A 24,756-nucleotide genomic window follows, 5' to 3' on the forward strand; every position below is an offset into this window, starting at 1 on the left:
TCCCTACACTAGAATGTAAGCTTCATGGAATGGAGACTTAGCCTATTTTGTTTACAGTTATATTCCCAATGTCTAAAACAAATCCACAGTAGGGGTTAAACAAATACTTGTAGAAAAAAAAGGAAGAGAAAGAAAGAAAATAGAAAAGGAGGAAGGAAGGGAAGAGGGAGGCAAGATCAACTGTCATGTGCAAATGGAGCTCAGAGAAGTAAAATAACTTTCCTAAAGACACCCAGCTCTCTAAGGATCTCGTTTGGGGTCTGACAAGTACTCCCTAACCTACATTGTTCCTCTTGCTCTTTCTTTCTCTTTCTCTCCAAACCTTCTTTCAGGCTATGCATTCACATAAAGATGTGACTGAAAACATTGTTAGGAGCCTTAATCACTTGATCTTTGAGGAGGGATTAGAGCTTTATTTCAGAAGACTACAGCCCTGTCCGGGGAGGTGACATTAGGGTCTTCCCAGACTCCTTAGTATCAGACCGCAAAGGCTAATAATTCTTAGTCTATGTCAAACTATTTGCATTTTCTTTCCTAAATGTCCTTGTGTGGTGCTACAATCAGAGTGTACAGGATGCTTGGGTTTTTCTCTGAGTATCTCACTCCTCTGAATTAGGTTTCTAATTTACTCATGGGGCTCCAGTGTCCCAGAGCAGATAGGGCTGCCTGGCCAACTCAGAGGGGAAAAGACTGACTTCAGATGAAAAACTTCTGTTTCTGTGACTAAGGACTTAGTCAGCTACCTGGTATAGAATGTACTATTTTTCAGAAAGTAGATCTGGAGGAAATATCACTATTCTGGTTAAAGTAATAATTTTCAGTGCATTTTTTTACTCATTAAATTAAAAAAGAACAGAGTGCCAGTTTAACCTTGTGGTTGAGATTATAAATGAGAAAGGATGTTTAAATTGCCCAGGGAGGCCACCCCCTTAGTCAGAGTTTCAGAGAATTCCAGACTTTTGTGTCAATTAAAACACATTGAACTTCAACACCAAAAAGGCAAACAATGGTGTGTTCAGATATTTCCCCTTGCTCCTTCTGTTTTTGCTTGCTCTCTTGCTCTCTCTCTTCTTCTCATTCCTTACTTATTCCTTTTTCTTTTTTCCCTTTTTCTTTCTTGTCTTTCTTTCTCTTATTCTCTTTTTCTTCCTTCCTTCCTTCCTTCCTTCCATCTTTCCTTCCTTCCTTCCTTCCTTCCTTCCTTCCTTCCTTCCTTCCTTCTTCTCTCCTTCCTCCTTCCTCCTTCCTTCCTTCTTTCCTTCCTTCCTTTCTTCTTTTATTTTCCTTATAAGAATAGAATTACGTAAGTAATTAATTGGAAATGACCTCAACGTAATTCTTCTAAGGTTTTAAATGCAAGTTCTATATCAATAATTAACTATATATTTTCTTTAATTTTCAGATCCTTTGTTTTCCCTTTCATTCCCTATCTTCCTCCCTTCCACCTGTACCCTCAGATCACCATGATTTGGAACTCCTACGAATGGTTTGAACCTAGAAAGAACAAGCTTGACTTCCTTAGGGGAGAGTTGCAAGGGATCAATGGTGCCTGAGCCTCTTCTTAGATGCTCTTGCAGAAAGTTTGGTGAAAAGAATTAGTTGGCTAGAATTAGTCTTTGGTTTGGTACACTTCCAACATCTGTGCTTTTTCTGGTTGCCATTAGCATAAATATTTGAGAATCAACAACTGAAAGAATTTGAAAAATGTATTGACTGAAGATTCTTGTCACAGACACTCCATTTCAATTGGCATCTTTCACTCTTTAAAAGGTCTCTTATTTTAAAAATCACTTTCTTCTTTCATCCTATTAAATTTCAATTATGTTCAAGCCCTGTAGGGAGACACAAAGATCAATAGGACACAGTTCCTATCCTTACAGATGAAAACCATACAAGGAGATAAGATTCAGGCTGGCCAAAAGCTAAATAATAACACAGGGATAAAATAATAGTAAAAGAAAACATTGAATAAGAAAGGACCCACACAGGCCCTGTTTAATTTTCAAGTTGCCATTACAGACTGAATATGCCAAAGTAGGTGTGAGGTAAGAGGAACACCTTGGTTTTTGTGGTTAGGAGAGGATGCAAGAATGGAGAGAGGTTTAAAGCAAAGATGCATATGGAAGGAGTTAGAAGACAGAGTTACAGGGGAAGGCATTTTAGGCGAAGCATATAAGGACAAATAAGGCCACCATGTGAAGTTGTGCAATGCACAATTCAAGTGGTTGTCATTCACATCATATTCTCTGTTCAGAATGCAATCTGTGTGGCCATTGGTAGCAATCCTGGGACAAAAGTCTAAGAGATATCCAGTATAGAACCTTCTGTGGTGATAAGAAGTAGACTTGCTATCATGATGTAAGTCCTCAGATGGGTGGGACTGAGTCTTTTGCCTTTGAATCTTCAGAGCTTTGCACAGTGTCTGGCACATATTAGGTACTTGATACATGTTACCCAAATGAATAAACTATAACTCAGTCTTGTCCAAACCTTACCAACTTGTTTGTACAGATGAGGGTGAGGTCACAGAATGAGAATATCTAATATTTCTTTGATAATTTTGGATAATGTTGGGCCTCAGCCCCAGAACTCTCCCTCTCCCGAGTCATTTCAATTACTTCTAGGACCTTAAGGGTTTTTTTATATGTGATATGCACTATTCTCTCTTATTCTTCCATTCTGATCTTTATCCAATATTTTGAAAAGGGAAGCACCTCAGTCATGCCCATTCAGCAGAGCCACCACCTCCTCTATGAGTATGATTGTATTTGCCCAGGTATTTATCTTTGATGTGCCTGAAGCTGCTATAGTGGAAGCTATGATGGTGTCATGGTTCCTTCTGACTCCTGGGTTGAAGCCCTATTAATTCTATGGAGAAATGGAGAGAATGGCCTTTTGCCTTCAGGGGTCATACACACAGACATCAAGCTACATCGCACATCTCATGCCTGACACAGCCCTCAAAACAATTTCGTCAACTTCTACCTGTGCCAATATTAGCGGAAGATAGACACCATTAAGCTCCTTCTACTCACTGTTTGTTTGGCTAGAGCAAAAGGTATGTCCAGGTGAATGGGGCCAAAAGTTGGCCCCAAGAGAGACTGAATTAAACAGTGAAAATAGATGAGTGTGAACCCATAAACATCAGTGGAACACCATGTAAAAGTTATTTGAGGAGGAGCATTAAGAGGAGCCTTAAGCCTTTATCCTTAAGTTTGGAGAAAAACATCACTATGACTGGTTAAAGACGTAACAAAAGTCTAGGTAGAATAGGTCAGTAGAGTTACACAGACCTAGGTTTGAATCTCAGTGACCTTTGTTAAGTTGCTTAACCTCAGAGACTCTTAGTTTTCTTATCTGTAAAATAAGTATACTATTCACTTCTCAGGATCTTTTGTAAGAATACTGTTCATCAAATGCTTAGCAAAAAAAAAAAAACCTGGCATTTTTTAATAAAATGGCTACAAAAGTAGTGTATTATAAGATATTCACACTTCTAGGGTAATGTCTCATCAGAGGTCCCCAAAGATAGCTATATAAGTAAGCAAAACTGTAGAGGAGACAGTTTTATTTGGGGTTCCTTACCCTCTCATTTCCAAACCAATAGCCCAGATATTAACTAAGGAACTAGTTCAGTTAATTAATTCACATCCTGGTGGTAGTACCTATTTTTCTTCCATAAAATCCAAAATGAGGGAGGATGAGGAGTAACTGGTGGTTCAGAGATCAGTAGCAGTTCGGGACAAGGGTGGTGGTCTTTTGAATGTGAACTCTTTGCCCCTAACCTTTTGCATCACATCCTTAAGGTGTCTTGTTGTTACTCAGAGTTTATTTTGGATACAAATGACTCAAAGCTTTTACTCCATTGAGCATTCTGTGCATTTCATTCAAAGAGTTAATTGTGAAAGACTTGCACTGAACATGTATAGATGCGGGCTACAGCTGCCTGTCCACCATCATTTTTAAGCACTCTTTTCCCAGAAGCAAGAAAACCTTGGATTCCAAGGCAGGCTTCACTTATCAAGAATTTCTAAACTCTTTAAAGATTAACTTTTACCTTATCAAGTACCTTCCAATTATTCTGAAATGGGTTACAACACTATCTCCTCTCAGGATTGTGTTTGCCAGTCTAAAGGTTCCTGAAGAGAGTTTACTATCGTGTGCTTTATTTCTGCTGACATAACTTCCACTAATATGAAGAAGAAAACTTTTAAAGTGTGTGATTGCAAATTCTGGCCATTTTTTAATCTATGATATATTTAAGAATCATTCATACTAGCTGGCACTAGAGCAAAATGTTTCTTGATGTCTTCTTCCCTGAAAGACACAAAAACCATCAAATCTTGTCTCAGCCTGAAAACTGAGTGATCGATCATGCCATAAGATATCTGACTCTGAAACAGAGGAATAAGATTGGATTAAGATTCAGGAAACCTGGGTTTCTCATTCTTTCTTCCCACATCTTGTAGCCTTGGGGAAGGGAGTTTCCAGGAGCCTCCTCACAATATATGACACTGACTGCTCACCTTGGACCATGAGAGTTAAAGAAGGGAAAAACTTACTAAGAGCTTCAAGCTAGCTGGCACTAACAGAATTGTCCACCAACAATGCTCAAATGTGTAGTCCTCATGAATACAAATGTTGTAGCCAATATTTCTGACATTTTGGGAGCTTGAGAAGTGCCAGTCAGTTTCTGCTGTCTGAGGCAGAGCTTCCTCTGAGGAAGTCCTCCTGAAGTGGCAAGTGTTTTCTTTTCCACTGTTTGAAGGTCAAACCAAATCATTTCTTACTCAAATAGATCTCACTTTCACTGGCTCATAAAATGGCCAAGTTAGAATGTGTCTTAGTTGATGAAGTCAATTGAGGGTGTGAGGCTGACTCAGGCTTACCCAAGTTCCCCTGTTTATTCAGTACCAGGAATATTTAAATCAGAGCTGACTTTAAAATAGCAACTCTTAGAAAAAAGGCTCAGCTTTGACTCCTGAGAATTTTCTGTAGCCACCCTTCTTACTTTTTTGCTCCTGTGGTCACTGCTTAGAAATTCTATGATGATATATGCCTCATGTCTGATATTTTCACTTTCACTGATGCACATTATTATGCCACATTAAATTCTAAACTTCATGAAAGATGATGATAATGCCTTTGCTCATTGAAAGAATGTTATAGTAGAATTTTATCTCTTGCACTGAGATACTTAAAAACTGGCCTACGTGAATATCTTTGATAAATATTTGAAATACAAAATTCTTCATTAAAGTTTTTCAGATAACAAAAATGCAGTATTATTTTCTTCTCATTTTATGAACTATGATCAAACCAATTTTGATCATTTAAACTATATTACACCAATGACTCTCAAACCTCTCTCTTGAGGTCCAGTTGGTTGCTATAACTCTCCACATGAATGGTTCATGAAAATCTCAAACCCAGTAGGACTAAAAGATAATTCAAACCTATTTTGCCTTCTATCTCCATCTTAGTTAATGACACAATCTGTCAAGTCTTTCAGATTGGAAAACCTAGAGGCATTATCCTCAAGTCTTCTCATTCATTCTTAGTGTGCACTTGGTCTGGATACTGCAGATTCTCCTGCAGAAACATCTCTTGGGTTAGTTCACATCCTCCCTGTCTTCCTTTTCTTGGGTGGCTTCAGCAGCCTCCTGCAAAGACCATTTGCTACCTTCCTCTCCTAGAGAGGCTGAGACCCACATCTGAACATGTCACTTCCCTACTCTGAAACTGAGGCTGTTGGAAGATTAAAATCTAGACTCCTTGGCCTGGCACTCACAGTTCTTAGCTTGGCCTCAACCACCTATGCAGCCTAATTTCCTGCTAAGTCACACACCCCCATTCCCTTTGATTCCAGCCATGGTCAGTTTTTCACCACTCTAGAAATAGGACTGACTTTTTTACACACTCACTTTGGGTTAGCTCATTCCCTCTCTCTCAAATGCTTCCTCCCTCCCACCTCTGCCAAGCCAAATGCAGCTCATTTTTCAATACCCATGTAAAATGTAGCTTCCCAGGAGAGGCCTCCCATGATCTGTCCCCTTGCCCCACCCCAAGGTAATGACTCTACCCTCCACATTGCCTTAGTATTTTATTCAGACCTCTATGGCAATAGAACTCTTACCCACTATATGTGAGCACTTTTTAGGAGGTATTTTAACTTATAATTCATTTTATCCCTGGCACTCTGTAGCTTTTGATAAATGGATTAGTGGGTCGATGGATGGGTTGAGTGGTAAAGTTTAAATTTAGAAGAGGAGGCAGACATTGCAGAGAAAGTACAGTAAGAAAATGGAGAAAAGAGAAAAAGAAATCAGAAATCATTCTCCTTATTCATTCACTTCTAATCATTCAATTCACCCATTTTGCTTCAAGCAGTTATAATGGATATTAATTTTCTTAACAGCTCCATGCATTTGTATTTAAGAAGGTGGGAAATTAGGGTTTGTAGTCAAGATGATGGAGTAGGAAACTGCTGTACTTGCCTCTCAAAACTACATAAAAATTACAACTCAACTACAGAATACCATAGTTGAAAATCACCTGAAGTCTAGCTGAACAGAAGTCTTACTACTGGAGACACACAGAAGAGGGCACCTCGAGACTGGTAGGAAATGTGGAGACACAAAACGGGCTGGTCCCACACCCCACGTGGCAGTTGAGAATCAGGAAGGATAGCGCAGCTGCAGAGATCTCCCCAGGGGAGAGAAGGATCTCAGCCCCACACCGGGCTTTGAAGCTCAAGATTCCAGTGCTGGGAAGAAAAGTCCCCACTACTTCTGGCTGTGAAAACCAGCCAAGATTGTGGCTGAGTGAGACAGAGGGCAGTTGGAGTTGCAGACATTTCTTTTAAGGGTCCTGTACACAGACTTACTCACTGATGGAATTGCTCACTCTAAGCTCCAGCACTGGGGAAGCCACTTGGGAGGTGCCAGAGACATACAAGGAGGACCTGAATTGTCTGGTTTCAGGGCAAGGGCTGGCGGGGCAGCTTAATCCCAGACAAAAGTGCTGGCAGAGGCCACTGTTCTTTTGTTTAGCCTGTCCCCTGCTACCATACAGATGTAGGCAGCCAGTATATCTGAATCTCCATCAATCTGGCTAACATTGGTCACCCCACCCTGGTGATTCCATAAGACCCTGCCCAATCCAACATGTGAGCCAATCCAAGGAACTTCCAGTGGCTTTTCCATACAAAAAACCTATCTAAGCTCATGGTGCTTTCTTAAAATCTCTCAAAGGTTCACAAATCCCAAACAAGCAGCACCTGGCCTCAGCATGCCCTGTACCTCTTGCTGAGCAGCCCCAAGGACAGCACTAGTAGCAGCCAGCCTTAGTTCATAGCTTGGCCTCTTGTAGCACCTCCAAGCCAAGCACAAGTGGCAGCTATCTGTGGATTGCATGGTGGCTCATGCCAGATTGCCTTGGGCAGGGCCCAGGCTGCTGTCGGACTTGGTCTGCAGCATGGCCCCTCCCAAGAAGACCGGGGTCAGAACACCCAGTGGCCAGCATCGGACTAAGCTGGAGGATCACCCAGGCCTTCATTCAAGGTCAGCACATTTAAAGGGCAGACTGAGCAAGCAAAAACATGGAAAACATAAAAGTGGAAATAGAAAACATAAAAAAGATCCAGTCATAAATAAAGAATACAACAACTGAAATGAATAATACCTCAGGAGGAATCAACAGTAGATTAGATGGAGCAGAGTTTGAATCAGTGATTTGGAAGATAAGGCAGCAGAAAATACCCAATCAGAATAATAACAAGAAAAAAATCTTAAAAAATGAGGATAGTTTAAGGGACTTCTAGGATAACATCAAGCGGACCAGTAATTCTCATCATAGGGTTACCAGAAGGAAAAAACAGAGTGCAAGGGATTGAAGAAATCTGTTTGAAGAAATAATGATGGGAAACTTCCCTAACATAAGGAAGGACATAGACATACAACCCCAGGAAGCTCAGAGAGTCCCAAAAAAGATGCATACAAAGAGGCCCACACCAAGACACCATTATAATTAAAATGCCAAAGCTTAAAGACAAAAAATCTTAAAAGCAGCAAGAGAAAAGAGAAATAATGACATTCCTATCAACAAATACCTCAAAGAAGTGACATTTCTTCCCCCTCTTCTCAAATATGGGTTGATCTTGTGACTTGTTCTGGTCAATAAAATGGTCATATTTACACCGCATAAGTGGAGTTTGTTCAACATAATGAGTACTTTCTAAATCTAGGTTTTTCTGAATCCAGAAAAAAAACTGTTTGCTCATCCCTTCAATTGTTTTAAGGTGTCACTTCCTCTGCTACTCTCCACTGTCAAGAATTTACTGTCTCTCTTGCATCTAGGTGGGGACTTGTGATTAGTTCTCATTACTGAAAGTGTACGGAGGTGAAATGTCACTTTTGGGTTGAGGCATTAAGAAGTGGTGAGTCTACGGCCATGCTACCCTGAACAAGCCCAATCCTATCTGATCTCGGAAGCTAAGCAGGGTCGGGCATGGTTAGTACTTGGATGGGAGACCACCTAGGAAGACCAGGTGCTGTAGGCATAACAAAATTAAAAGAAAACAAGGGATTATAAGCTGACAAGGTCCTTGCAATCTGTGAGGTCAACCAAGGGTTGCCGCACCTAAAAATAAAGAGGTGGTGAGCCTTCTTTGTGTTCTCTCCATCCACCTCGTCTGTAAACGGATTTCCCTGGATAACAATAAAGCCATGTGAAGATAGTGGAGCAACACAATGGAAGGAGTTAGATCCCTGGGTTATTGCCTGGAGTGGAAGTTTCCCATCAGCTGGTATTACACGGTGATGTGAGCAAGAAATAAAAATGTATTGCATCAAGTCATGGAGATACTAGGCTTGTTTGTAACAGCAATTCATACAACTAGTTATGTGCTGGTGAATGTCGAGCAATTAGATACCCAGTTGTATGAAATGGCAAATATGGAGTGGCCAATATTTAGCAACAAAATAAAACAAAACTAAAACTCCTTATTTGTAGAGTTTGCTGATTTCCATTGTATAAATACTCTCATCATGGCCAATTTCGAGCTACCAAAGTGATGTCACTCAACATAAAGTCGAGAAAAGATGTTAACCATTGACTCTTGTGAGCCTATATAAACTAAGTCCAGCATACCACTGTACGTAACTTACCCTAATTTACTGTGCCATCTCCAACACAGGCTGGGTTTGGTGAGAATCTAGCCAGTCTGTCACATGGAGCCAGACTGGATAAAGCTTGGGTTACCTTACCATCCTGCCTACACTTGTTGAATATATTGGCCTATGACTTAAGTGTTTAGTTACTGAGATTTGAGAATTGTTAAAGGAAATTCAATACCTCTTTAGCATCTGGCACAGTGCCTTGCACATGACATACATCAATAAATGTCTGCAGAATCAAATTCTCAAAGCTAGTTCTTACAAAATTTGCATAGTGTTCAAGCCTCATATCTATTTTTGGTGTTATTCTTAAGAATGTAGACTAGGAATGTTCAGAGTCCAAATTAGCCTCTTCTGATACGTTTATACATAATATAAAATACATATAATTTATGTATAAATATATATTTATTTTCTTCATATTTATTATGTGATAACAAAATATTCAAAATTAGAGATTTATAGCCATATCAGTTTGATACATTCGTGCTAATGATTACTATTCTTTAAAGTTATTTTGCCAAAAGCAGATACATATCTTGGCTTACTAGCTGGGTCTCAGTACTCTCATCTGTAAAATGAGGGTGATTATCTCTATCTGTGAATTTCTGGCATCCCTGAATCCAAGGTATTTGAAAGGTAATTTTTTAAAAAAGGAATTTATGTAATATGCTCTAGAGTTAATTTACCAATTTTTTAGTTTCTTCCCAGCTTTAAGGTTGTTTGGAACACAGGAACTTAAAATAAACAGAGAAGTCAACAAAACTGAGTCTTTACAATATTGAAAGGAGCCCAAAGACTTTAAACGCAGAGGGCAAGTTGATTGCTCAACTCCTGTAGAAGGATTTTTTTACTGTAAATCTTCCAGAAAGACATCAAAATTTGGATTAAAAACACTCCATATTTGCACTTTTATTCAAATGTTTTTTTTAATGTGATGTACAAATTTGAAAATGCATACTATCAACATATATATGTTATAGGTTAAATTTTTTTTCAATTCTATGTTTAATCTTGGAATTAATTTAAGTGTAAATACTGATGAACCATGGGCTGTGTGTAGATTCAGTCATTAAAAAAGGAGAGAAAGACATTTCCACAAGTGATCAAATATAAACCCAAATGGTAGTTTTGACTAGAATCCATGTAAGACATATAACATACAAAAGGTATAAATGAAAAAATCCTCTTAACACTGAAAAGCAGCAGAAAATGTAGTTTGTGTACTTTTTCCAAAACGCCTTCTTGAAATTTAAGACTATATTCTCTTTAAAAAGTCTGAAAAAACACAGATTTGAGGGTACTTTTTTACATTTCTAATCAGAGTCCTAAAACATATAATACTAGTTGCTAAAGAAAGAATTATATTAACTTAATAACAGCTATGCCGTAGGAAAGAACACAATGGGAATGAACTTTGCTAACTCTGTAATATGAGAGCTGATTTAGACCAAACTCCTTCCATCTGAGCTTAGTTCAAATGAGAAAAATCGAATTTAATGAAAGGACTAAATACCTCAAAAACTCATAACACTGAGGATTATTTGACTTTGACTCTAAGGCTAAATATGCAGAACACTTAAACTTGGTAAAGGAAATTTCAAGGCAAGGAATAAAATTTGGGGCATGTGACCTCAGTCTTCTTGACTTATGGCCAAAATCCTCTTTGGTGGCTGCTTTCATAGTAGCTATGGCTCACCAAGCTCTATTGGAGTAAAAATTTCTGAGTTTGTCATCTCTGTAACAAAAGAATTCTTTGTTTAAACAGCAGTTTAGAGTGGTAATTTTTTTAAATGAAAAATATTCAGCTTATTCCTTTTGGTCACATATTATATTACATTATTTTTTAATGGAAATGAATTATTTAGCTGTTTATACCTTGGTGACACACTCTTATTCTGTTTCCAATTATCAGTCTTTTTTAATTCACTTATATTTGCCATTTAGATGCTAACAAAGTGTTCTCTGCAAATAGACTTACACCAAACACCATGGTCCTTGTAGCACTCACCATAAGGCTGTATGAAAGTCTTAAGCACGTGATAACACCCTTTGAAGCTTCTATAACTAAATCAATCCATACTAAATAGAGTCCTACAGTGCTCCATTACAAAAAAATAAAACATAGCACTGAGAGAAAGACCATATGCAAAGTGAGAAAACAAATCCTTTCAAATTACAAGTTTCTATATCACTTACATGGGTCAGTAATTGCTTAGAACTAAAAAGGTATAATGTCAAAAATAATATTAGTGGCAAGAGTCATAAATGGCTTCTATAACAAGACTCATTGAGACATCAATTATTGCTATATTCCATCAATATTAAAGTCAAACATTTGTGAAACTGTTTTAAAATTTAATGCTGAGCATTTAAATCATAAATGATGTTTTTTCCTGTCAAATGACTTTTCTGCATCTATTGATATAATCATATTAATTTTATCTTTTATTTTGTTAGTGTGGTATATCATATTGATCAATTTGCATATGTTAAATAATCCTTATACCCCTGGAATGAACCCCACTTAATTGTGATGGATTATCTTTTTAATGTACTGTCGTGTTCTATTAGCTAATATTTTGTTTAGAATGTTTTCAACAGCTATTTATGATTAAAGCATGCAGTGAAATGGATATAGAAGGAAAGTTTGTTTGCAGAGAACACTTCGTATGCATCTAAATGTGCCTCAACATAATTAAGGCCATATATGAAAAACCCTCAGCTAATCATACTTCATAGTGAAAACTGAAAGCTTTTCCTCTGAAATGAGGAACAAGATAAGGTTGTCCACTCTCACCCCTAATATTAAACACAGTACTGAAAGTCTTAGACAGAGCCCTCGAGCAAGAGAAAAAAATTAAAGACATCCAAATTGGGAATGAAGAAGTAAAATTGTCACTTTTTTGCAGACAACATGATAGTTTATATAGAAAACCCTAAAGACACCACCAGAAATCTATTAGAAATAATAAACAAATAAACAATAACAACAAAAATGGAAATCAACTCATAGATAGAGACTATTTTGAGGGCTACTGGATGGGAGAGGAGTTGGGTGATGGTAAAAAAGGGCAAAAGGATTAAGAAGTACAAATAGACAGTTACAAAATAGACATGGAAATATAAAGTGTAGCATAAGGAAAATAATCAACAATGTTGTAATAAAAATGGAAGGGGGAAGAGGGGCACTAGATTTAGTGGCATGATCACTTGTGAGTTATATAGATCTCAAATCAGTATGCTGTACAATTGAAACTAATATATTATTGTATGCCAACTATAATAGAAAAAGAAACTCATTGAATTGTACAATGTAAATACGAGTAACTGTCTATTATATTTCAATAAAACCGCGGGGGCAGGGAGGAGACAGAAAATTGTCTTAGAAAAAAACTTGAGAAGGATGTGAAGGACCTATACACTGAAAACTACAAGACATTACTGAAAGAAAATGAAAAAGACACAAAGAAATGGAAAGCTATTTCGTGTTCATGGATTGAAAGAATCAATGTAGTTAAAATGACTATATTACCTAAAGCAATATACAGATTTAATGCAATCTCCATCTAAATCCCAATGGCATTTTCTAAAGAAATAGAAGAAAAATTAATCAGATTTGTATGGAAACACAAAAGACATCAAAAAGCCAAAGCTTATTGAGTAAAAAAGAATAAAGCTGGAGTATCATACTCCCTGATCTCAAATTATACTACAAAGTGACAATAATCCAAACGGTATGTTACTGGTAGAAAAACAGACACACAGGCCAATGGAACAGAATCAAGAACTCAGAAATAAACTCCATGTGTATAGGCAAATAATTTTCAACCAGGAGCCAAAAACATACAATTGAGAAAAGAAAGCCTCTTCAATAAATGGTGCTGGGAAAATTGGAAAGCCATATGCAAAAGAATGAAACTAGACTGCTATTTGTTCCCATACACCAAAATAAACTCAAAATGGATGAAAGACCTAAATATAATACCTAAAACAATAAAATACATAGAAGAAAACATAGGGACTAAATTTATGGACCTTGGTCTTAGAGTTTTATGAATTTGACCTCAAAAGTGAGTGAAGTAAAGGCAAAAATAAATGAATGACACTATATCTAACTAAAAAGCTTGTGCACAGCAAAAGAAGCCATCTACAAAACAAAGAGACAACCAACTGAATGAGAAGATATTTGCAAACAAAACCTTTGATAAGGGGCTACTATCCAAAATATACAAAGAACTCATACAACTCAATAACAAAAACAAAAACAAAACAAAAAACAATCCAATTAAAAGTGGGCAGAGGACCTGAACAGACACTTCTCTCAAGAAGACATACAAATGGCCAACAAACAAATGAAAATATGCCCAATATTGCTAGCTGTTAGGGAAATACAAATCAAAACCACAATGAGATATCATCTCACTCCTGTTAGAATGGCTATTATCAGCAGGACGAGTAATAACAAGTATTGGAGAGGTTGTGGGGAAGAAGTAACTCTCACACACTGCTGGTGGGAATATAAATTGGTACAGCCACTATGAAAAACAGTATTGAAGTTCCACAAAAAATTAAGAATAGAATTGCCATATGACCCAGCAATCCCTCTTCTGAGTATCTACCTGAAAAATTTGAAAACATTTTTTCATAAAAATATGTACCCCTATGTTTATTGCAGCATTATTCATGGTGGGCAAGACATAGAAACAACCGAAGTGTCCTTCGATAGGTGATTGAATAAGATGTGGTACATATATACAATGCAATGCTACTCAGCCATAAGAAAAGATGAAATCCTGCCACTTGCGATAACATGGATAGATCTTGAGAATATCATGCTAAGCGAAGCATGTCAGATGGAAAAACTCAAGAACCATATGATTTCATTTGTATGTGGGATATAAAACTGAGAGAAACAAACGAACAAGACAAACAAAAACTCATAGACACAGACAACAGTATGATGGTTACCATAGAGGAAAGAGGATAGGGAGATGATTAAGAGGGTAAAGGAGATCAAATATATGATGATGGAAGATTTGACTTTGAGTGGTAAACACACAATGCAATATACAGATGATCTGTTATAGAACTGTACACTTGAAATCTATATAATTTTATTAACCAATGTTGCCGTGATAAATGTAATAAAAATTTTAATGCTGGATGATCTTTTGACCAAACAAAAGGACAGAGCCACTCCAGCAAAAGGGATAATCTATTGAAGCTTATAGACAGACTACAGGGAAACAAGTTTTCAAAGACACTGGGAAGAGGAATGCAGAGAATGTCCAGGGACACCTGCGCACTCACTTTGTCTTTCCCTTTAAATGTGTATGGGGTCTTGCTAATGCTGAGTTTAGCTCAAGAATCACTTGCCCATCTAGCCTCAAGCTTACCTTTAATGTTCTAGAATATCTCTAAATATTTCCCTTTAAGGACATATATTTGTGCAAATTATTCAACACTATTGTAGTGTACTTTAAAGATTAGTTTCTCAGATAAAAAACAAAACACAGAAACCTCAACTTTGGATGGACAGTCACCTTCAGCTTCCAAGGGATACTGGGCAGAGGCTGGTAGGGTAGCTTCACAAGATTCACTGAACCTGTCCTTTTTCTGCTTGGCCACCTTGCTTCCAAGATGAGTCTATGTTCTTCCCTTGTGAGTATGCATGCACAGGTACACATACACACACACACACACACACACACACTATATGTGTGTGTGTGTGTGTGTGTATGTGTACCTGTGCATGCATACTCACAAACATATGGTCTCTTCATACATGTGTGAGCGCAGAAATCTGCAACTGTCACTCATATGGCTAAATTGGGGGGGAAGGTGGGAGTAATAGGAGGTAATAAATGTGTTGTAAAAGCACAATATTATAATAAATTTACATTAAAATGAGGGCACTGTTCTGGATAGTAATGACCAACTGAACAAATATATTACATCTGACATAAAGTCACAAGAACAAAGAGAAAAGAGAGACGACAACAGCAATAAAATTATGAAATCTGAAAAACAGATGGATAAATGGTAACTGTCTTAAGAGGCTCAGCTTAGCTGAGTTCTAGCTAAGCAATGTAAAAGCCAAGAAACAACCCTTTTTGCACCTCAGAATTTCCTAAGAGCTTGGGGCTTGGTGACAGCTACGGAAATGAGTTAAGGTAAGGCTGAAGAATAGGAGGTTTCATTGAAAATCTGTGCAAAAAGTTAGGTCCCATAGTGTCTCCTTCACTCCAAACAACCAAGAGATAGATTCTACGTCATCCTAGCACAAGACTGAATTTTGATCTATTGTAGTAAATTAGAAGGACAGCAAATCTCTGGACTAGAGGACACCAGGTACAGCTGACAGTAGAAAGGCTTTATGAAGCAAAGCTATCATTTAGAGTTGAAGGACAGATAAACAGCTTCCCACACAAAAATAAGCTAAAGGAATTTATTAACACCAAGACAATGTTACAGGAAACGGTGGAGGGACTTCTTTAAGAAGAAAAAACATGTATCAAAATCATGAATTAAAAAATGGCAATAATTGCATAACTGTCAACAAGTACCTCAAATGAAAAAGAATTAAGGGCTCCAACCAAAAGATAGAGTGGCTGAATGGATAAGAAAACAAGACCCCTACATATGCTGCCTACAAGAGACTCACTTCAGATTAAAAGACACACACAGACTAAGAGAGGGGATGGAAAAAGATATTGCCCTGATGGACCTAGAGGGTATTATGCTGAATGAAGTAAGTCAGATAAAGACAAATGCTACATGATTTCACGTGCGTGTGGAATCTAAAGAACAAAATAAACAACAACAAAAATGGAAACAAACTCATAGATACAGAGAATATTTTTGGGCTGCTAGACAGGAGGTGGGTTGGGGTACAGTGAAAAAGGGCAAAGGGACTAAGAAATACAAATAGATAATTACAAAATAGTTATGGAGATATAAAGTGTAGCATAAGGAAAATAGTTAACAATGTTATAAAATCATGTAAGGGGGAAGAGGGGTACTAGGTTTAGTGAAGTGACCACTTTGTGAGTTATATAGATCTCTAATCACTACGCTGTACAACTGAAACTAATATATATTGTATGTCAACTATAATTGAAAAAAAACTCATTGAATTATACAATGTAAATACGACCTACTAATTGTCCATTATACTTCAATAAAATTGGGAAAAAGAGATAAGTCAATTTAAAAAATTTATAGTTTCTAATAACAATTGATGGTCACTAAATAATATCCCCTTTTTAACAGCACATTCCTGGTAATTTGGCAATAATTAGTGACAAATGCAATGAATTATTTCAGGAACAAGCATATTTTACGTAGGATTTCTAATTCCAGTTATTTTATATGTTCTGGGTAACTAAGTACATTTGTTAAAATTTGAAATTGCATGTAAACTATTATTTACCTGATTTGCTTGTGGAAGGTAGGTAAGTTAAATGCCATCAAGTAAAACAGATGATTCCCAAGAGATAAAAAATACATCTGCCTAAAATTCTTGTGTCCTTGCTAACTAATTCGATCTCGGTTTCTACAATTTGTGTATAACAAAGAGGTTACACTGTTAAATTGTGTTTCCTTGGGAATGTTTTGGAATACAGCAAGTGAACTTAAGATTTTCATAATTACATGTTGAGCTTCTGTAAAACCATGACCATGGCCTTTAAAACTCTTACCAAAAGAGCTAATGTTTTCATTTACAACACCCTTATCAGAGAAGGGAAAAAAGAATCAAGGTTCTGAGATAGAAAAATTTACAACAATTAAAGTACATTTTAAATCCAGATGTCCAATAAGTTTTTTGAAAAAAAAATTTTAATAGTACAGTCAGTTCATCAACCAGCACTCTGAGTTATTCAGAGTATCTACTACATAACCACATGCTTGGGAATATAATCAAAGACAGGGTCATAACTCATGTAAATCAAAATAAGTTCAGATTCACTAATAATCAAATAAATCCAAATTAAACCAAGACACCATTTCTACCTACCAAGTTGATCAACGTGTAAAAAAATAGTATGACAGTGATGATGTAAATAGAAATTGGAATAGAGTTTGTAAGACTGTTAATTGGTACAACTTTCCCAGAGAGAAATTTGTATTAAAAGATTAGAAGTATTTATAATCTTTGAACTCATTCAAACTACTAAATCCTTTTGAAAAGCAAGATAAATCATTTTTATGTATAAGCCTGTTTACATGGAATAATTTATAGTACTAAAAATTGTTATAAAATGTCTAATAATAAAGATTGGTTAGATAAATTATAAGGCAACCATGTTAGATAGCCAAAAATCATGTTTTAGAAAACGAAATGTTATAGGAAAAGGTTTGTGATAGACTGTAAGCAAATCTGGACACAAACCAATGTGTAAAACACAAACATATATTCATAGTTCAAGAGAGCGGGAAGGTATGTATCAAACTGTACTTAGTGGTTGGATTTTTAGTTTCTTTTTTTGTGCTTTTTCTACATTGAATGTTGTTACTTTTATAGCCAGGGAGAAAAAAAAATGCTTTTACAGAGATTACGATCTGCTAAAATTTTTACATTACTTCAATAAAACCAAACTCAAACTAAATGAAAATAGCTTAACAAAATAAATGCCAAGAAGGAGTAATGAAGTATTTGTATGCACTGTCCTGTATATGTAAATTTGATAAGTAATCCATCACCAGCCAGGTGTTTTCAAAACAGGGTTTCTTTGTATGGGTAATGGGTCAGAATAAAACAGCCAGTCTCCTGTGGAACACCCACACCTCCATGGAGATGGTGCTCAGTATTAGAGCTGCAATTTGCAACAGTGGGATGGGGTCGTTGTAGGATTCTTTTCAATGGGTCTTGAATTTATCATAGATTTCTTTTATGTAAACCTGCTCTAATAAGTGCAGAGCTCAACTCTGGATGCTTCTCTAATGTAGCATCATTACTCCCTTTCGTACCACAAAAAAAATTTTTTCAAATATTAAGAGGGTGAAAGGTTGGTATATTTTATAAACATATATAAAAAGGTATTTGTAAATTATATTTGGAAAATTTTACATTCGATTTATAAGAATGTAATATATCCACAATATTAAAAAAATTCAAACATGGCAAGGTATAATAATATGAAAAGCAAGTCATCTTTCCTCCTCAGTCCACTTTCCAGAGGTAACTACTTTAACATTTTGTTGGATGTTTCCAGATATTTTCATGCATACATACAAATAGTAAATGAGATCATATTACATACATAAACCTATACCATGCTTTTCTCAGTAAGGTCTTGGGTGCACTCTCATATTGGTACACTTAGATATACCTCATTCTTTTGAGCAGCAGCATAAATACATTATTATTCACTTAAGGAATGCCACTGAGTAACTTTAAATATGCACATTCAAACAGTAGTTCAACAGTGGACCCTTAAACTGAACCCTGGTGAAGGAAGTCTAATGAATAGAGGATGAACAAACTGGGCTACGAAGTTGGCTTACTATGAGGTCATCTGTTCCCATGGTCGATGAGAAATCATATGTTTGGTGGAATCTTAAAGACTCAGAAGTCACTTTCACCTATTTTCTTTACTCAGGTTCTTGCATTTTAAAAAATTATGTAAAATTCATATTGAACTTAAGTCAACCTCAAAAAATAGTTTAGGAATGCATTCTACTCAATCGAAAGATCTTAATATCTATAGGATCTTTAACAATATCTCCTTTAATTGCTCATAAAATTTGTGGCTTCTCATTTTTCTTGATCCATCGAGCTAGAAGTTTTTGAATTTAATTATGTTTTTAAATACCAGGTGTGGGCTTAATTGATTTTTTTCTATTGTTTGTCCATTTTTTTTCGTATTGATTTCCACTCTTCAAAAAAATTTTTCCTTCTACTTCCCGTGAGTTTACTTTGATCATTTTTTTCTGAATTCTTAGGTAGAATTTTAGATAGAAAAAATGAATGATCCAAAGACTAATATTTAAAGCTATGCATTTCTTTCTAAGCATTGGTTTTAACTATCCCACAAACTTTGATATGCCATATTTTCATTCAGTTCAAAATATTTTCTAATTTCCCTTTCTATTCCTGAATTACTTATATGAGTGTTATTTAATTTCCAAATATTTGGTAGTTTTCCAAATGTTTTTATTTCCAGTTTTTGTTATATCAGAAAACATATCCTATATGCTTTCAATCCTTTAAAATATATAGAAATGTTTTATGGTCCAGAATATACTATATCTTGATTTAATGTTCTCTGTGCACTCGGAAAGAAGATGTATTATGTTGCTGTTGAGTGGGATGTTCTATAAATGTTAATTAGGCTAAGTTGGTTCATAGTGTCATCCAAGTTTTCTTTATCTTCATTGACTTTCTGTATTCTTGTTCTATTAATTATTAAAAGAAAAGCATTTAAAAAAATCATTGATTAAGAAATAAAATGAAAAGACAAAATACTTTGAAAGACATAAATATGAAAACTGACTTGAAATAGAAAATCTTAAAGCTGGTATCTATTAAAGAAATTGAATTCTGTATTAAAAATCTCCCCAGTAGAAATATCTAAGCTCAGATTACTTCACTAGTGAATTTTAACAACATTTAAAAAGAAATACTACCAATCTGATACAAACTCTCTCAGAAATTAAGAGACAGAATACTTCTAAACTCATTTAATGAGGGCAGCATAACCTTGATGCCAAAACCAGAAAAAAAAATTACAAAAGAAAACTACAGACCAATAGTACACATGAAGTAACTGCAGACATTGTAAATAAAATATTAGCAAGGTTTACCTAGCAATATATTAAAAGGATTATAAATCTTGACCAAGTAGACTGTATCCTAGGAATGTAAAGTTAGGGTAACATTTTTAAAAAATCATTCAGTGTAATTCACCTTATTGACTAAAAAAAAAATTTCCAGGGTAACAAGGCAAGAGATAAATTAATATTTATATATATATATGTAAAGCTTTCCTCATGCACTAATGACATGACTGTTAAAAAAAATCCTGAGATATCTACATAAGTTTCAATAAGTTTCATAAAATGAGTTGAGAAAATGAAAGGGAAATTAGAGTAAAAGATGTTTGTAATAAAATAACATGAGGCTTATATCCAGGATATATGAAAAATTCCTACAAGTCAAAAAGTAGCCAAACCTAATATAAAATGAACAAGAGATTTGAGCAGGCACTTCACTAAAGTGGATATCTAAATGGCCAATAAACATATAAAAAGGTGCCTAACCTCATTAGTCATTAAACACAGTATAAGATACAACAACATACTTAGTAGAGTGGTTAAAATTGAGAAGAGTTACAATACTATGTTGAGGATGAAAAACAGGAATTCCTCTACATGGTTGGTGGAAGTGTAGTGTGTAACAATCACCACATGACACTGCCAGTATCTACCAAAGCCGACTTATCTATACCACCCTATGACCTAATACTTCTACTCCTAAGTATATGCCAACAGAATGAGTGCACATGTGCCCATTAGGCCACAAGGGAAATAACACTCATAGCAAGATTACTCACAAAAGCACACAACTGGAAACATTCAAATGTTTACTGACAAGATTAAATGCAGCAATGAAATGAACAAACTACACCTAGTACAACATGGATAAATTTCACAATTTTTGAGCACATTTAGTCAAACTCAAAGGATTACGTTCCATATAACTGCATTTATAGAAACTTCATTTACAAGCAAAACTAAGCTATAATTTTAGAATTCAGAAAAGGAGTTACCTTTGGGGAAAGGAAGAGATAGTGACTGGAAAGGATATGTAGGGGTAGAGTTTCTGAGCTACTGGAAACATTCCATTTCTTGACTGGGGTGGTGGTTTCACAAATCTGAGTCGTTCATTTACTTTATGTGCATTTTCTCATATGCATACTATACTTCAGAATTTTAAAAGTTAAAAAGTGGAAAAAGATATGAACAGGAAAGTTACAGAAAACCTCCAAAGCTCAAATGCAAAGATGCTCATAAATATTAGTGAGCAGAGAAATGTAAATTAAAACTAAGATATCACTTTACACCTTTTAGACTGGCAAAAAGTTTCATTTTATCAATTATTGGCGGGAATCGGCACAGCAGCTTTCATTCACTGATACTGGGAGAATAAACTGATCAGGCCATTCTAACAAGTATGGTGTGTGTGTGTGTGTGTGTGTGTGTGTGCTATGACCCAACAATTCCATTCTTCATTATATAGTCCAAGTCATTTCTTATGCAGATCCAGAAGACATGTATAAGAGTGTTTTACTTCAATGTTATTTATGATGGCAAGAAATTGGTTCCCATTTGGAATCCATCATGAGAAATGGCATAAATGAAATGTGGTAGTTGCACTTCATTGAGTAATATGCAGAATTAGAAGCAATGAACTGGACTCAAGTAAATTAAAAATACCTGAATGCCAAAACTGTATTTTTCAAGAACATAAAAAAAAAAAATTAAATATATATTAAACATAGCAAACTTTGGATGGGGAGTGAGGAAAAATGGGAGTGGCAAGGTGGTGATAAAAGGAAATTTAAAAGCAAGAGAGAAAAATACAAATAGCCAGAATCAGACACCAACTTAACCAAATGATCAAAGTCGACATCACCAGTTGGGACAAACCAACATACTGTGCCTCCTGAAATGAACTAAGGACACATCACTTGTTAGTGTTGCTAAACATGTGCAACCTAAGTTGAAGACACCATCAGAGAAATCTAAATTGAGGGACATTCTACAAAATAACTGGCTCGTAGTCTCCAAAAAGGGCCAAAGTCACTGAAGACAAAGGGAGGCTGAGGAACTGTTCTGGGTTAAAGGAGACTAGAGACATGATAACTAAACATGGGATCTTATATTGGAACTTGAATCTGAAATATGACAATAGTAAGTCAAATAGTGATATCTGAGTAAGCTGTCTAGATTATAATATATCAATGTTAATTTCTTGATTTTTATGACTGTTTTATAACATAGTAACAACTGGGGAATAACAGAGTATGTGAGCAGCCTATGTTATTTGAGATTTAATTCACATATAGTACAATTTACCCTTTTAAAGTATATAATTCAGTGGTCTTTAGTATCACAAAGTTGTACAACCATCACCAGAATGTTAATTCCAGAACATTTTCATCACTCCAAAGAGAAACCCTATACCCATTAGCAGTCACTCCCCACCCTCTGGCAACCATTCATTTACTATTTGTCTAGACTTGCTTGTTCTGAACATTTAACACAAATGGAATTATACAACATGTAGCCTGCTGAGTCAGGCTTCTTTCACTTTTTGTAATGTTTTCAAGGTTCATTCATGTTGTAGTATGTATCAGTATTTCATTCCTATTTATGGCTGAATAATATTCCATTGTATGGATATACCACCTTTTGTTTATTCATTTACCAGCTGATGAGCATTTGGGTTGTTTCTACGTTTGGACTATTATGAATAAGAACACTGCTGCTGTGAACATGAGTGTATATGTATTTGTTTATCTGTTTTCAACTCTTTTGGGTGTATACCTAGGAGTGGAAATGCTCAGTTGTATGGAACCAAATTTTTGAGGAACTGCCACACTTTCCAAAAACAGCTGCATCATTTTAAACTTCTACCAGCAGTCTTTATATTATTCTTGTAAATTTTTAAAATTTGAAATTGTTTCAAAATGGAAAGTTTAAAAAAGAATATAGCCAAGTGCTGTGCCTCTTCTAGGAAGAGCTAATACACCAATATCCATCCTTTACTGCATCCCACAGAGTGAGGAAAAGTGAGAAAACCAGTCCCTAGTACATCAGACATTCAGAGAGGAAATGAAAATCTGACTATGTAATTAGGGAGTTCTTCATAACAGGCCCTACTGTCAACACTGTCTTGTTTAATGACAGTCAAAGGGACTCAAAGAACATCACAAATATGGCATTATGATTTATTAAACATAACCATGCTGCCCAAAGACCTTTATCATTCTTCAAAGGCTATCATATATCTCAAGTGGAATGACGATCTCTTCCCAGAGCACAAAGGACAATCAATGGCTTGAGTACAGAACAGATGATGGAACTGATTGGTGAACAGGAATCAACACACACACACACACACACACACACAAATCCAAAAAACACAATTTTTAAAAATCTCCAAATTAGCTTTATTTTTACTGAATTCATCATGGGGTAACAAAAAATGCATTACATTATAATCGACTATTACAGACATTTATCCTTGCATTCCTCATATTCATTTTCTACTTTATATCTGTTAATTCATATTATTTTAAAATACGTGATTTTGAAATAAAATAAATAAAATACATGATTTCTTACTAAAAATCCCTAGTTCATATAACAAAGAGTTTAACTTGTCCTTGAAGTTATGTTCCTTTATTATTGAGAATATAATTGTTTAAATTGTTATTTAATGTTTAGAGAATTAAATTTATTTACCAGAAGCAGACAAACAAAACAATGTAAAAATAGTTTTCCAGAAGCTATTTCCATTATCTTCTTGCCTTTCTCCTACAAACTGGCGTTTTATCTTTACAAGTTCTCTGTTATTCTATAAGAAAGCTGCCCTTCTTCCAGTTTCATTAGAGATGGTGAACAGTGGTTAAAAACATAAAAAACAAAAACAAAAAACAGTGTACCTAGGTTCCAGAGTTCATTTCACAGAACAAATGATGGGATGGGATGTTGGGGCAGCGTAAAAGATACAATACAATTCTGGTGAGACTAACAGTCATTCACAAAATTTACAGGGCTGTAGTAAAGGGAGAACAAAAATAAACCAGTTTCCTGCAGGTGGGCAAGAAGTCATAATGAGAAGGAATGTTGACGTATCAGGGCAGTGTAATTATGTGTTATGCCTTCTGATCATAATTATGAATAAAAAACAAATAATAATTAATAACAACATGTAAGTGATTGAGAGTTGAGGCAGAGAGAAGGAAAAATTGCATTACACCTTTTCTCGGACTCATTCAGTTTCTTAGGCTGGTATGTGAGGCCGTCTTGGGTGAAACCATAACAAAACCATTTTTTGCTAAGGTGATCGGCTTTCATGGGGTCCTTTTTTTGCACTTTGTGCAATGATAAAGCCCACTGGTTTATGCCTCTTGAAAAACACTTGTTCTAAAACAGTGAAGCACTGAAGAGACAATCTTGGAGAACATATTTCCAGGTAGCCTGAAACCCAGCAGACAATGTAGCTGTTGCCTAACAAACACAGAAACCTACATTGTATGCCAGGTTCATGCCCTAGACCTGGATGTTAGGCCTATAAGTCCTACTCATATATTATTTCAACACAATTGCTTCTGTATTCAAGGTTTTTGGCATTTAACCTCTCTACCACAGGGAAAAGACAGCAACAAGTCAGAATGCATTGCTAAGACTTATCTACTACAAGTAAAATTTCCTTAAAACTGTCATACCATCAACTTGTCATTAAATAATCATGGTATTATGAGAATACTATTTAAATGTCCAGAGACAGATGTATGAACAAACAGGAAGATGGATAGATAAGATAAATAGGTAGGTAGGTGGGTAG

The 24,756-nt window shown here is 35.7% G+C and overlaps 1 long non-coding RNA gene and 1 pseudogene across 12 annotated transcripts in view; one reads left to right on the top strand and one right to left on the bottom strand.

Moving 5' to 3' along the window:
- LOC107195316 overlaps positions 1 to 24,756 on the bottom strand; it is a 173,908-nt gene that overhangs the window by 45,659 nt on the left and 103,493 nt on the right. The window lies entirely within an intron of this gene.
- LOC112475622 lies at positions 8,442 to 8,560 on the top strand (annotated as a pseudogene).

Source organism: Pteropus alecto, unplaced genomic scaffold (genome assembly GCF_000325575.1).
Source record: "Pteropus alecto unplaced genomic scaffold, ASM32557v1 scaffold392, whole genome shotgun sequence".
Lineage (NCBI taxonomy): Eukaryota > Metazoa > Chordata > Mammalia > Chiroptera > Pteropodidae > Pteropus > Pteropus alecto.